The sequence below is a fragment of the Eupeodes corollae genome, chromosome 1 (assembly GCF_945859685.1).
Source record: "Eupeodes corollae chromosome 1, idEupCoro1.1, whole genome shotgun sequence".
Taxonomy (NCBI): domain Eukaryota; kingdom Metazoa; phylum Arthropoda; class Insecta; order Diptera; family Syrphidae; genus Eupeodes; species Eupeodes corollae.
In genome coordinates, this window is record NC_079147.1 from 242475000 (window position 1) to 242487713 (window position 12714).

A 12714-nucleotide genomic window follows, 5' to 3' on the forward strand; every position below is an offset into this window, starting at 1 on the left:
GGCTGACCGCCTGCCGCCAACGATTCCAATTCCAACGCATGTTACCTACTGCTTGTAGGTAAGGTAGGTAAGGTATATAATGGCATTGGAGTTTGTAAGCTTGTCGTGGCTGTTGATATTGTCCTAGCCGTTGTCGTCATTGTCGTCGTTGTCGTTGTCGTTGGCCGTCTTCGATTCTGACCGACCCGACCGACAATGTTGTTGTGCGTTTAAACGCAGCGACAGAAGCAGCATTAGCAACAGGAGCTACTACACAAAGAGATGGCAGACGCAGAAGCAAGGTGGTGGAAATTCTTCTCGACGAAAATGGACAAAGACACTTGAATTTATTATTGATTTATTTAAACAATTTCTATATAAAAGGTTTTGCCAACAAATCACACTGTTTCCAATGCTATTTATAATTTTATTTTTATATACGAGGTTACGTTGCATTACGTTCAGTATACGCGAGTACATATTGACAATGAAGGATTTTCATAAGGCTTAGGTATTTACTAAGTTAAAAATTTATTTGTTTTTATTATGTTTTTATTTCACAAATAATTCGATAGCTTTTTTAATTGAATTTTTCATTTCTTATTTAACGTTAATAAATAAATAACCCTTGCTTTTGTATTGTTTTTAAGCATTTTAAAGTATTTTACTGTTATTTTTTAGCTCATATATTGTCACGGTTTATAGGAGTTAAATGCGGGGGATATCTATGTTCAATTCTGACTTCTGATCCATCGTAATTAAGAAACGTTTTTATACGGAATTTTGTTTCTATAATAATGCATTGCTCTATTCAAGATTTAATATTGGGTAACGATCTATTTAAAAAGTTTATAATTTTATAATTATTTTACTGCAAGAACTATTTTTCACGCTTATTTTAAGTTCTTTCAAATCGAACGCATAAAAAACAAATACGAGTAAGTATTTTGCAGATAGTTTAACAAATAACAGTTAAGAAAAAGATTGCAGATTCCTGACAATTTTTCTATTAGTTGCATTTTCGTGAAGTTTTTTAAGCTTGCTCCGGCTACTCTTTGTGTTTGTCACAGAAAACCGTTTATCAAAACATATTCTAACACATGCAATCTCTCCAAAATATTTGTTCTATAAAAAGTGGGACCTAATAGCAAGGAAATACAATCTACAAATTAATGCTTCGGTCAACACTTTAGAAGATTGAAAAGATTATTTGTACATCTTCATAAGGAATGGACAAAACAGTGACAGAGAAGTTTTAAGACAAAGAGCAATCATCACTCAGCAGACAATATTACTCCAAACTTAACTATGACTTGAATAAACTCAACTATTCTCGGGATGAAAACTGTATCTTCGACGTATCAAAAATATTTAAAGCTGGAATATTAACTTTAAAGGCACGGTCTTCCTTTATTTTGCACTCTATGCGATCTTAAAACTCGGGAGGACGTATTCCATTCCGTAAAAAAAAGGTCTTCTTTGACTGCACAGTAACGACCTTGGAAAGAACAATAAGTGTGTTAAAGGGAAAGGAAGGATGGAAGATTCTGACTGCTTTTTGCAGGGAAACCGCTGGATATAGGACCAAAATAATATCTGAAGAATTTTACTGTTTTTTTCACACTAAAAATATCTTATGATCTTTGAAATTTGTTTAATTATATAAAGTTTTGAAATTATTATTTACTTGTCATCTGATGGGACGGACAAGGACATGCCTTAATAAGATTGAGCTTAGCAATCTTGTAAGCTTTTAAGATAAAGCAATCTATCTTATTTAAAAAATCTAAATCTGATAACGAAATCCTAAGCACCTCAACATCCACAAAGGAACTTGGAGTTCTCCAGATCAATCTACCGTCAAACAGATTGACCACATTGCGATCGAAGTTAGACACGCTTCCAGCATCATGGATGTCCGAACTTTCTGAGGACCTAATATCGACTCGGACCACTACCTCGTTGTAGCCAAGGTAGCACTTCGAGTTTTAAGATCCAAGGCAAAACAAGGAGATGCTGGGACAACGTCGAACGGCTACCAAGAGATCGCCAAATCCTTCTCCGACCGAGTTACAAGTAACCTCTCTCGAAGCTCTTTCTGTTGCCTCTGGGTTTCAAGCAGCCACCAACAAAAAATCCCTGGTTTGAGTGTCGGCAGCAAATGCAGCCAAACAACAGGCACGCAAAGCGGCGCTGCATAGAACTTTCTGAGCAAGAGAGGCGAGAACAACATCGACTTCTCAGAAGGAAAAAGAGAGAGTACGAGAAGCGTGCGGTCGAAGATGTTGAGAGGTTCAAAAGCAGGAATGAAGTTTGAAAGTCTTATGAGCAGGTGAAACGGAATTCAGAAGTCCATAAACCTTGAACCGAAGGCTGCAAAGGCGAAAGTGGAAACATCATAGAGGAATCGCAGTCAATGCAGAGGATATGAAAGGATTATTCTGCAGACTTTATAAAGGCGACGACGAACCGAATTCTACTGTTAGACAGGATGATCCATTCAACACAGACGACGAAAGCCAACAATCCTGTCCTCCCGACTCAGACGAAGTAAGGATTGCAATATCTTAACTGAAGTCTAATAAAGCCGCTTTAGCAGAGACCAACTTATCTGTAAGATATGGTTGGAAAAAAGCATGCCCGATAAATGGAACCACAGTTTTGTTTGCCCGATTCTGAAAAAAAGAGACCCTTCAAACTGAACTGAAGAATCAGTCTACTTAACATCGCTTACAAAATCTTCTCTGCCGTAATATGTGAACGTCTAAAGCCCATCGTCAACAACCTAATAGGTTCTTATCAGAGTGGTTTTAGAACAAGAAAATCCACAGTCGATCAAATATTCACATTACGGCAGATTCTGGTAAAACCTAAGAACATCAAATTGACACCTACCATCTTTTCAGCAATTTCGTCCGTTTGTGAAGGATAACCATGGAGAATTCGCGCTGCTACATAAAGTTTGGAAACACCTTAACAAAGCTTTAGACAAGGTGATGCGCTGCCATGCGATTTTTTTAATATCGTCCTTGAAAGAATGGTACTGAGCTTATACGCCAACACTAGATGCATTATCTTCCCAAAGTCTGTCCAATTACTAGCATATGCTGATGACATTGACATAATCGGAAGAACTCCGCATGATTTCAACGGGACTTTTGTGAGTATTGAGGCAGAGGAGGCAAAATGAGTTTAACGGTTAATGAGGGCAAAACAAAGTACATTCTGTCGTCAAGAAAGGACTTACAACACTTACGTCTCTGTTAAAACGTCACAATCGACTGACGTTACTTTGAGGTAGTAAAGAACTTCCTCTACCTAGGCTCCGCTATAAACACGGAAACCAACACAAGCGCTGAGATCAAACGCAGAATAACTCTTGCTAACCGCTGTTTCTTTGGACTAAGCAATTGAGTAGCAAAGCCCTCTTTCGAGGGACCAAAGTGTCGCTATATAAGACCCTTATCATTCCCGTCCTGCTATACGGTGTAGAAGCATGGACTATGACAAAAGCGGATGAAAGCACCTTGGGTCGTTTCGGGAGAAAAGTTCTTTATGCGATCTACGGTCCCGCATGCATAGAATGGGAGTGAAGTCTTCGAATAGGACAGCGCAGTAGAGGAAGACCACAAATCAGTTGGCGCTCACTACTGAAAAGTGACCTCGCAACTTGGAGTGCGTAACTGGATACATCTATCTAGGGACCGATCTAGATGGAGAAGTTTGTTGGGTGATTTCCTAGTTCACAAAGTACACCAAAAAGTGAACCATTTAGGCTTCCAAACAATCATTCTTGGATGTTTTAAGCCCTTTTTATTATTAACGCAGCCTTGGAGGTAAAAATTCGCCTTAAAACTGAAGATGATTGTTCAATGAAAATTGGGATCATTTTGATGCATTTTAAGGATTACAAAAAGCGAAAATAAGACATTACTGGCTTATAACTACCTCCATACAGACTGGCTTGAATTCTTGTGTTATAGCTAATCGTTATACAGTCTTTACAAAAAGTACGTTCAATTCTTGTTTATTGCGAAAGATCGATACAATATTGTCAAAGCTGGAATTTGTAAGAACTACCGACTACAGAAGCAATATTCCTACGGTTTTTCTAAAGCAATGTACACGGTTTCGAAATTCCATGTCACTAACTTTTCCCAATAGATCAAAATTTTCGCTACTCTAATTGTTGCCAAAAGAGAAGGAACTTCCCGACGCACGATTGACATTCCAAAATTGCTTTAGTTTTGCGAATTATAATTAGGAATGTATAAGTGAATTAGCAAAACTGCAGTATTTAGTGTGAGGAACTGCCAGAAACATTGCAAGAGCTGCTAATGCAAATAGAAAAATCTACTTTATGAGTTTTCGAAATCATTGAGCATTGTTTCCTCAAAAATAATGCTAATTTCAACGTTACTGCGATTGGAAGAGCTTAACTTATGTAGATGATAGGCATGTGGCTTCAACAAGACATTGCCACATTCGAAACACACGTAACAATGGACCTATTGAAAGTCGAGCTCGGTGATCAATTTATTTTACATTTGTGACCTGTCAATTCAATGGTCAATTGCCCGCCTTAGATTGATGCACTGGAAGCCAACAATTATTAATTCATTTACCCGCTGAAATCCTCGGTCAACATTTGCATAAATTAATCGTTAAACATTGAATTATATCGATTGTACTATCGATTCAAGTAAAGGTTTCATGCTCTTGAAAAATCACTCGTTACAAAAGCTATTTCTCCAAATAATTAAATGAATTAAAGTAAAATAATTTTTAATTTATAAAATAACAATGATCACGTCTTCAGATTTCACCTCTTAAAGAACCCAATCATAGGGTTCGCAACTTCACTATTTCATTAAATCTCTCCACTTCGCATGTGGTTGGTATTATCGATCTCAAATGGAGTTCCGTGATAGTCGCAACGTTTGTCGTTTTAGTCTAAGTCCTCAAAGAGCAAGGTATATTCGTTTAAATAATCGTGTTGAATGTCCTTTTAGCAGGAAAATAGCTACCCCCCAGAATCCAGATGCAACTATCCAACTATACTGCCCACCGTTGTCGTCGACCGTCGTCGTCGGTCGTATTCAATGACAAAGGCAAACAAAAATCGAAGCACGAACAACAATCAGAGCGGGCTATTCTTAATTTTTATTTAAATTTCAACATAGAATGTTGCCTGGCACTGAAGCTGTAGCTGAAGCTCTTCAAGTGCTCAACCTAGAGTTATATAGCTAAGCTAGTTACATTCCTTGAACTTCCTTTGAGCTTGAGCCCATCTTTTAGATCCGTCGCGTCGTCGTAGGTAGTTCCAAAGAATCGAAGATGCGAGGTAGGTGCATCCATTCAATTGTCGAAGAACCGAACGCACATGGAATCTATTTGACGGAGATTATTGTTATTACTATTAGAGATTATGCCACGACTGAGCACTGAGGACAAGTTCACGTTCATGGTTCCACCATCGATGGGCCTAGGAATTGCAAATAAGCTAAGATCAGCCTATTCTATCGATATGTTGTTGGATGATGATGATATCGATGACGCCACCAACTTAAGAAGCATCAGCTTCGGCCAAAAACCACACACACTAAAGACTCGCTAGGTTGTTCTTGTTCTAACATGACAGCAACAGTTAAGACCCGCGCTGCCCGGCCTACCGACGAACGCGACGTCCGTCCCTTGGGCAATCGGGAATGGGCTTCTTTCTATATAGTGAAGCAGGAGCATACAGCTTACATGAAGGCAACACGGGTAAATAGTTCCGAGCAGACAAACTGCTCTACAATTGGATAATTTATGATTGGTGTGGTACTTGGGGCATCTGGCATTTGCATTTCAAATTAATTGCTAGCTCAGGTTGGGTTCGATGATGAAGTGATGAATCCCCTCAGTGAACCGCTCTGCGAGCCGACTCATTGTGTAAGTAATTTTCGTGCATTTGACTTGGCTTTCGTTCTTCGTATTGTTCTTTGGAGCCGAAATTCATCGGCATTAGTAATCTGCTCTTGAAGGAATGTCTGGGACAGTTGCGAGCGTAGGAGTAACGACTGGTAGTGGCGACGGTGACCTAACCGCTTGACTGCTCATGTTGGGCGTCGTCTTCGTTTTCGTTGCGTTGTCGGATACACCACAAGCAGTGTCAAAGAAAAAAGGTGCCGCTGCAAGCTGGGTCCCGTTTTCTTTGGCAGAAGGTTGATTGGCGAACCTGGTTCTGGGTGCACCATATCCACCGTTGACCATCACATCATGAAAGGCCAACATACATTTCCATTAAAATGGGACTTTTATGTTCGCAGAGTTTGCTCCCCAACGACGATGGCACGGCGACGACGACCAAGACACACGTGCAAACAGATGCGAGTTGACAATGCAAATGCAACGCACCGCACACCGCTTTCATTCACCGCAGTACAGCCCAGTGCAGTTCAAGAGGAGTGGGCGAAAGGAAGTGCACTGATGCGGGCTTCATGTTGCGCTGTCCTCGTTGTCGTCGTTCATTGTTGTCGTGGTCTTCTTTTGGAGATTTTCAAAGCGCTTTTCCACGCACTCCTAGCACCGCCACCGAAGTCGCCAAACAGTCGTCTTCGGTCACTAAGGCAGGAACGGGTGCGGGCGGGATCAAGTCGGTACGGGCGAATTGCAATAATTTATTTCAAAAATTATTTTCGTATTGTCCAGTCTTGTTTTGAATGAAATTGCAACCGTTTCGCAGTCGACTGGGTCTCATTTTACCTTTCTGCCACTATTGGCAAGAACAAAAGGCTAACTTAGTTATACGTTAGCCAAGAAGCCGCAACAACAGCAACAGCACAAGTAATCTGCTTGCATGCCAAAACGAACAAGCGACATTTGAATGAGGTAATGAGAAAACCTGATCACAGTTTACAACTTTGCGTGGTCCTGGGGGGAATTATAAATAATTGTTAACGACAGTCAACCTGCCAAAGAAACCTCAGTCCCAGTAGTTCCTTTCAGTTCCCAAAGTACCTGCCTATATGGTGGATCTTGATATACATTAAAATATCTGCTTCTGTGTTCCGCTTCTCTGAAGACTGAAAACTGAAGAAGGAAGAAGCAGAAGACCGATGCGCATTGAGCGCGTGCGATCCATAATCAAATTGAAAAGAAATATCTTTGGTTGGTCGCGAGTCTCAGATTTCGTCTTGTGTGTGTGATGCCACAGAAACAGAGAAGCCAGAAGCCTGCAGAATCCAAAAGCCCAGAAGAGACAATTCAATTCGAACAACTCTATAAAATGTATCTTATAATGAGTAATAGGCTTGAGTTTGCATGACGGCATTCGTGTGCTCGTTTCTCGCTTGCTTCTCAGCTTCTCAAAGGGAATTTCAGTCTTCTGTAGTTTTAGGTTTGGATTTGAGTTTGGGTTTTTAAGTTAGGGATTGAGATCCAATTTCTTTGACTTTGATTCCCCCGCGCAGCAAAAGGCAAATCATGTAGATGAAGTCTCCAATGTGGATTTAACATGTAAATTGATTGAATGTGATTTGTTTGACTATTGTTGTTGTTGTTGTGGTTTTTATTGTGTCATTTTCGTTTGACAAGTTTATTATTTGAAGATTATAAATATGCAAGCAAGTGCAGCATTTTTCTCATTTGTCAAGGAACTGCAGTTTGGAGAGGGGGAGCTTTTGAAATGTCTAGAAAGAGGTTCCAAATGATTTATTTTGCGTATATTTGTTTGGATGGATACAATTATTTTTGGTCTTATGTGTTTTTATTTAAATATGTATAAAATCATTTAAATATCAACTTATTAGAATTTCATATTTCTATTTTCTCAAAAAGTATTTAATCGATTTTATTTATTGTTTCAAAGTTCATTTGATATAAGCCATAGCTGGAAAGGTGTTTCAAATAAATCGGAATAGGTTTTAAAAGACTGCAAGAGCTATTTTTCCGGTCAAATTTGAGCATAACTTGGATGTTTTTTTTTTATTTTGAACTTGATATATTGTCTATATCCACCCAAAGTTGACTTTTACAACTTTTGTTTTCCAATTTTAAAGAAAGTTGTTCAACTTCAGACTTTCTTAAGACCTGAAAGGGGAGAAGTTGAGGAGCATACTTGAAACTGACTTACAAATATTGTTTTCTTTTTAACATGTTTCGAGATATAGCTACATATTTGTATAATACTTTTATTTTTTTTCAATTCTTCAGCCTCAGAGTGTCTGGATTCTGGAGTGAATTTTGAGATTTGTAAGGTTTTTTCCGAACAAATCCATATCAAACAAATTTAGAAAAGACGAATTCAATGTTTAAATGAAATAATATATTCAAGGAGATTATAAAAGTGGGAGTCCCTTATTAAGTGGTTTTAAAAAATTTTAAAAAATTTGAGTATTCTATGCAAAAATGTCGAAACTAATTTTTGGTTTTTATAGTAAAATTAAATTCTTAAACGTACTCAAAATTCATGAATATTTTGGAAAATGCGTTGTTTTTAATAGTTAACAATATTGTTACAAAAATGATTACAATGTTTGTATGAAGAATCTACGTTTAAGCTTTTCCAGAATTCCGAGCATGGTAATACGCTCTTATAGCTTCTGTTAGTCCGACTTATAAACTTCTACTAGCCCGTAGTTTCTGACATCATTTTTTTTTCGCTAAATGAAAACTTAATCGCAAAATGGCCAACTTAAAAAATTAAAGATAATTCAACTCTTCATTCGAAAATTTTGTTTGACCAAAAAATAAAATTTGCAACTCACATATATTTAGAATTTTGAAAAGCTTTTCTGTACATTGGGAGAAATTATCATTTTCAAATAAGATTTTATTTTGAAAAGTTATCAAAACTAAAATATGTGAAGTGTTTTGAAAATTAGAAAGTAAATAATAAATAACAAGGCAATAACATAAGGTATTTTTTTTTATTTTGACGATTTTAATAAAGAACATGCATGTTGAGTTTTAGGGTTAATGCGTTGATTCATCTTAGTTTTAATAACAACATTGTAATCATTTTTCAATGGAATTTGACAGTTCATATCAAAAACGGATACTTTTGAAAAACTGCTGTACATATAAAACGAAGAAGTTAAAAATAGTGACCAAAGAGTAGTGAAACTAATTATCGAATTAACTTTGATATCGTAAATGATTTTTCGACACGAGGGAGTTTTGTATTAAAGAGAAATGTTTGACTGTTAACAGTCGAATTGTTTGTTCCTGAACACCAATTATTTTTAATAAATATGATTTAAAATCATGAAAATAAATTTTTTTTTAAATCATGAAATGAAAATAAAAATAAAAATAAACCAGCATAGGTGTTCCTATATGCATTTCGCCCCGATGCAATGGTTGGGCTCATCAGAAGATGACCATTACACCTTGTCTTGACGCATATTTTCTCGAATAAATCGAGATTCCATATAATATGAGCTACATAAAGCTACTGTGAATTATATGGTTGCTACAAGTCTTCACAGAAGATAAATTGTAGCTGTTTTTATTTCCTTGCTAACACCTATGCTGGTTTATTTTTATTTTCATTTCATGATTTTAAAAATAAAAATTTTATTTTCATGATTTTAAATCATATTTATCAAAAATTTTGTATTAAGACCCTTCCAACAATAATAGTACCTTTTTTAAATTTCCAAGACGGCTAACTTTTTAGTATAATTGTCTGATTGACTTACATATTTTATATTATTTATGCTAATTTGTACATACAACTGGAATTGTGTTTTTCAATGTATCGGGTTATCCATTTAACGGTTTCAAAAGTATAGGGCTGGAATTCAACATCTATCAAATAAAGTTGCTATACCAATTGTTAAACCAATAAAATTCAAATTGTTAAAACCTACAACATTTGGATCTACACCTTCATCCAATATCGCTTTATTGCAAGGAATATTTCCCGGCCGCGTAATTTCTCGTCGTAGCGATATTAACTGGCCACCAAGATCATGACATTTGACATTTATGCAGATAAATCACTCTTGAGCGATTTAAAACCAACTTTCGTCAAGTTATGGCTGAGATACTGCCAAAAAGTGGTTTAAAATTACCTCAAAATAATAGATGTTCTAAATTAGCGAAACACTTTTAATTTTTACTTTTCAAATAAAGTCGTAGAAGTGAAAAGTTTTTGATGAAATAGACCCCAGGTGTCAAAAACGTTATTTTTAAAATAAGGTTGAAGTTAGAAGTATTTTTTTTTTGTAAAATATTCGTTTTGTAAAAAGGTGGCTGTTCTCCTTCATTCCTATTGCTCAGTATATTTCGTAATATTGCTAAATACAAATTTTCTTTTCAAAATAACTGTTTCTGTTGAAAAATTTTTCAATTCTTTTTTTTTTCATTTTCAATTCAATGCACTATCTTGATTCTGGATTTTCAATAAAATTCAGTTTGTTTGTTAGTTAAATTTTAAGCAAGTTAGAACTTAAGGGTTTCCTCCTTGTAATAGAGTGTCTTTAAAATTATTCTCACCAAAATAAAATTGTAAGAACAAATTATTTGAGTCATAAGCAACATTTTCAAAGACCTGGTCACATATACAAATTCTATTTGTTGACTTTTGATTTTATTTTGTATTTTAAATTGCCATCGCAAAAAAGTGCTTTTTGAACTTTTATATCTGTAAGGTCTTGAGATACTGCAGATAGAGACAAATTTTACAATGTGTAACTAGTAACTGTGCGGTTACCAAACGTTTCCTAAATAAATTGTGGCACGACTTATTTGTCATGTTGAAACCACAGATCCTGCACTAAATGCTTGTTCAAGAACAAAAACAAACAGCAATCATGGTTCTATAGCCGTCGTCGTCTTTAAAGAAGTAAGGACAAATTATTCCAATTTCCCATACATCAACAACAAAAGTTAGTTTTTGTGGGGTTAACGGTGTTTCAGCCTAAACTAGAGGATATTCATTACTCCAAATACAGCAGTTTTGTTTGCTGAGATTAATGCAACTAAATAAAAGTTAGTTCTCTCGGTACGTATTTTGAACAGAACCATGATTTCCAAAAAAAATTTGAAGCTTGTTTAGGTGTCAGTATATTGATTTTAAAATTTGTAACTAAAGAAAAAATAAATCACATGACAAAAACGACCACCAATCAAAATAGTGCTGCCAACTTATATTTTTATTTATCTACAAAAACATTTAATTAGTTTTGACACCTTTTGAAATTTCAGAGCTATTACATACAATTTTTGCCCCATTACGAAATAAGGTTTTGAGATTTTCATCGAATAAGAAAATATCCTCTTTGGGTTAGTTATATACCAACACAATGATTGCTTCTTTTTTAACATCCAATAGGAAGTCAATGTAATCGGTCCAATTGGTCAAATTTAAAATTTTGACATTGCTTGACTTTCAAAGGTCCCAAGAGTTGGAATATAAGATTTTTAGAGGGATGTCCGTACGTTCGCAACGTTTTTTTCGTCGTCCATAACTAAAGAACCAGTAGAGATGTTATCGACTTCAAATAAATGTTGTTATACAGATAATAATGCAGAAAGATGCAGAAAGGACCCTCAAAAAATTGAGTGGGTGGCTTTTTTTAATATAGCAATTTTAAAAAAAGGTGCAAATTTTGATTAACCCGCAATACCTATACCCTATATATTGCAACATGATTCCAAACAAGTATATTTTTGGAAAAAATTCCAAACCACGGTTTTTTTATAAATCAGAAAAAAAGATTTTATCTGCAAAGCAATTTTATGCATCGAAAAATTACGTTTTTGACATGTGGTAAAATTTTGAAAAAATTAAATAGATAGTTTTTTACGAAAAATAAAGAAAGATACACAAAACAAAAACTAAAAGTTGGTAAAAAATTGGCTTTTGACTAGAATATCATTTCAAAAATTTCAGAAGGGCAACGGCCTAGTCACTAATAATGCTTCGGTTCCCATCGATCACCGAAATCAAGCATCAGTGAGCGTGGTTAGGAGACAGCCGTCTCGAAGCCTACCGCGTGCTGTTGTTCTTTCTCTTCTGTCCTTCTGTCTTGTATTAATGTCTTGTGTTGTTACCACCTTACATAGTCTAGTCGCTCAAGGCGCTGTGTTCTCTACTCTGTACATTTGTGTGCTGTAATGTAATAAAGGGTGATTTTTTTGAGGTTAGGATTTTCATGCATTAGTATTTGACAGATCACGCGGGATTTCAGACATGGTGTCAAAGAGAAAGATGCTCAGTATGCTTTGACATTTCATCATAAATAGACTTACTAACGAGCAACGCTTGCAAATCATTGAATTTTATTACCAAAATCAGTGTTCGGTTCGAAATGTGTTTCGCGCTTTTCCGATTTATGGTCTACATAATCGACCAAGTGAGCAAACAATTAATGCGATTGTGACCAAGTTTTGCACTCAGTTTACTTTATTGGACATTAAACCAACCACACGAATGCGTACAGTGCGTACAGAAGAGAATATTGCGTCTGTTTCTGAGAGTGTTGCTGAAGACCGTGAAATGTCGATTCGTCGCCGTTCGCAGCAATTGGGTTTGTGTTATTCGACCACATGGAAGATTTTACGCAAAGATCTTGGTGTAAAACCGTATAAAATACAGCTCGTGCAAGAACTGAAGCCGAACGATCTGCCACAACGTCGAATTTTCAGTGAATGGGCCCTAGAAAAGTTGGCAGAAAATCCGCTTTTTTATCGACAAATTTTGTTCAGCGATGAGGCTCATTTCTGGTTGAATGGCTACGTAAA

The 12714-nt window shown here is 36.2% G+C and overlaps 1 protein-coding gene across 1 annotated transcript in view; it reads right to left on the reverse strand.

The window, feature by feature from the left end:
- Positions 1-12714, reverse strand: part of LOC129953881 (serum response factor homolog) — a 220768-nt gene that overhangs the window by 32667 nt on the left and 175387 nt on the right. The window lies entirely within an intron of this gene.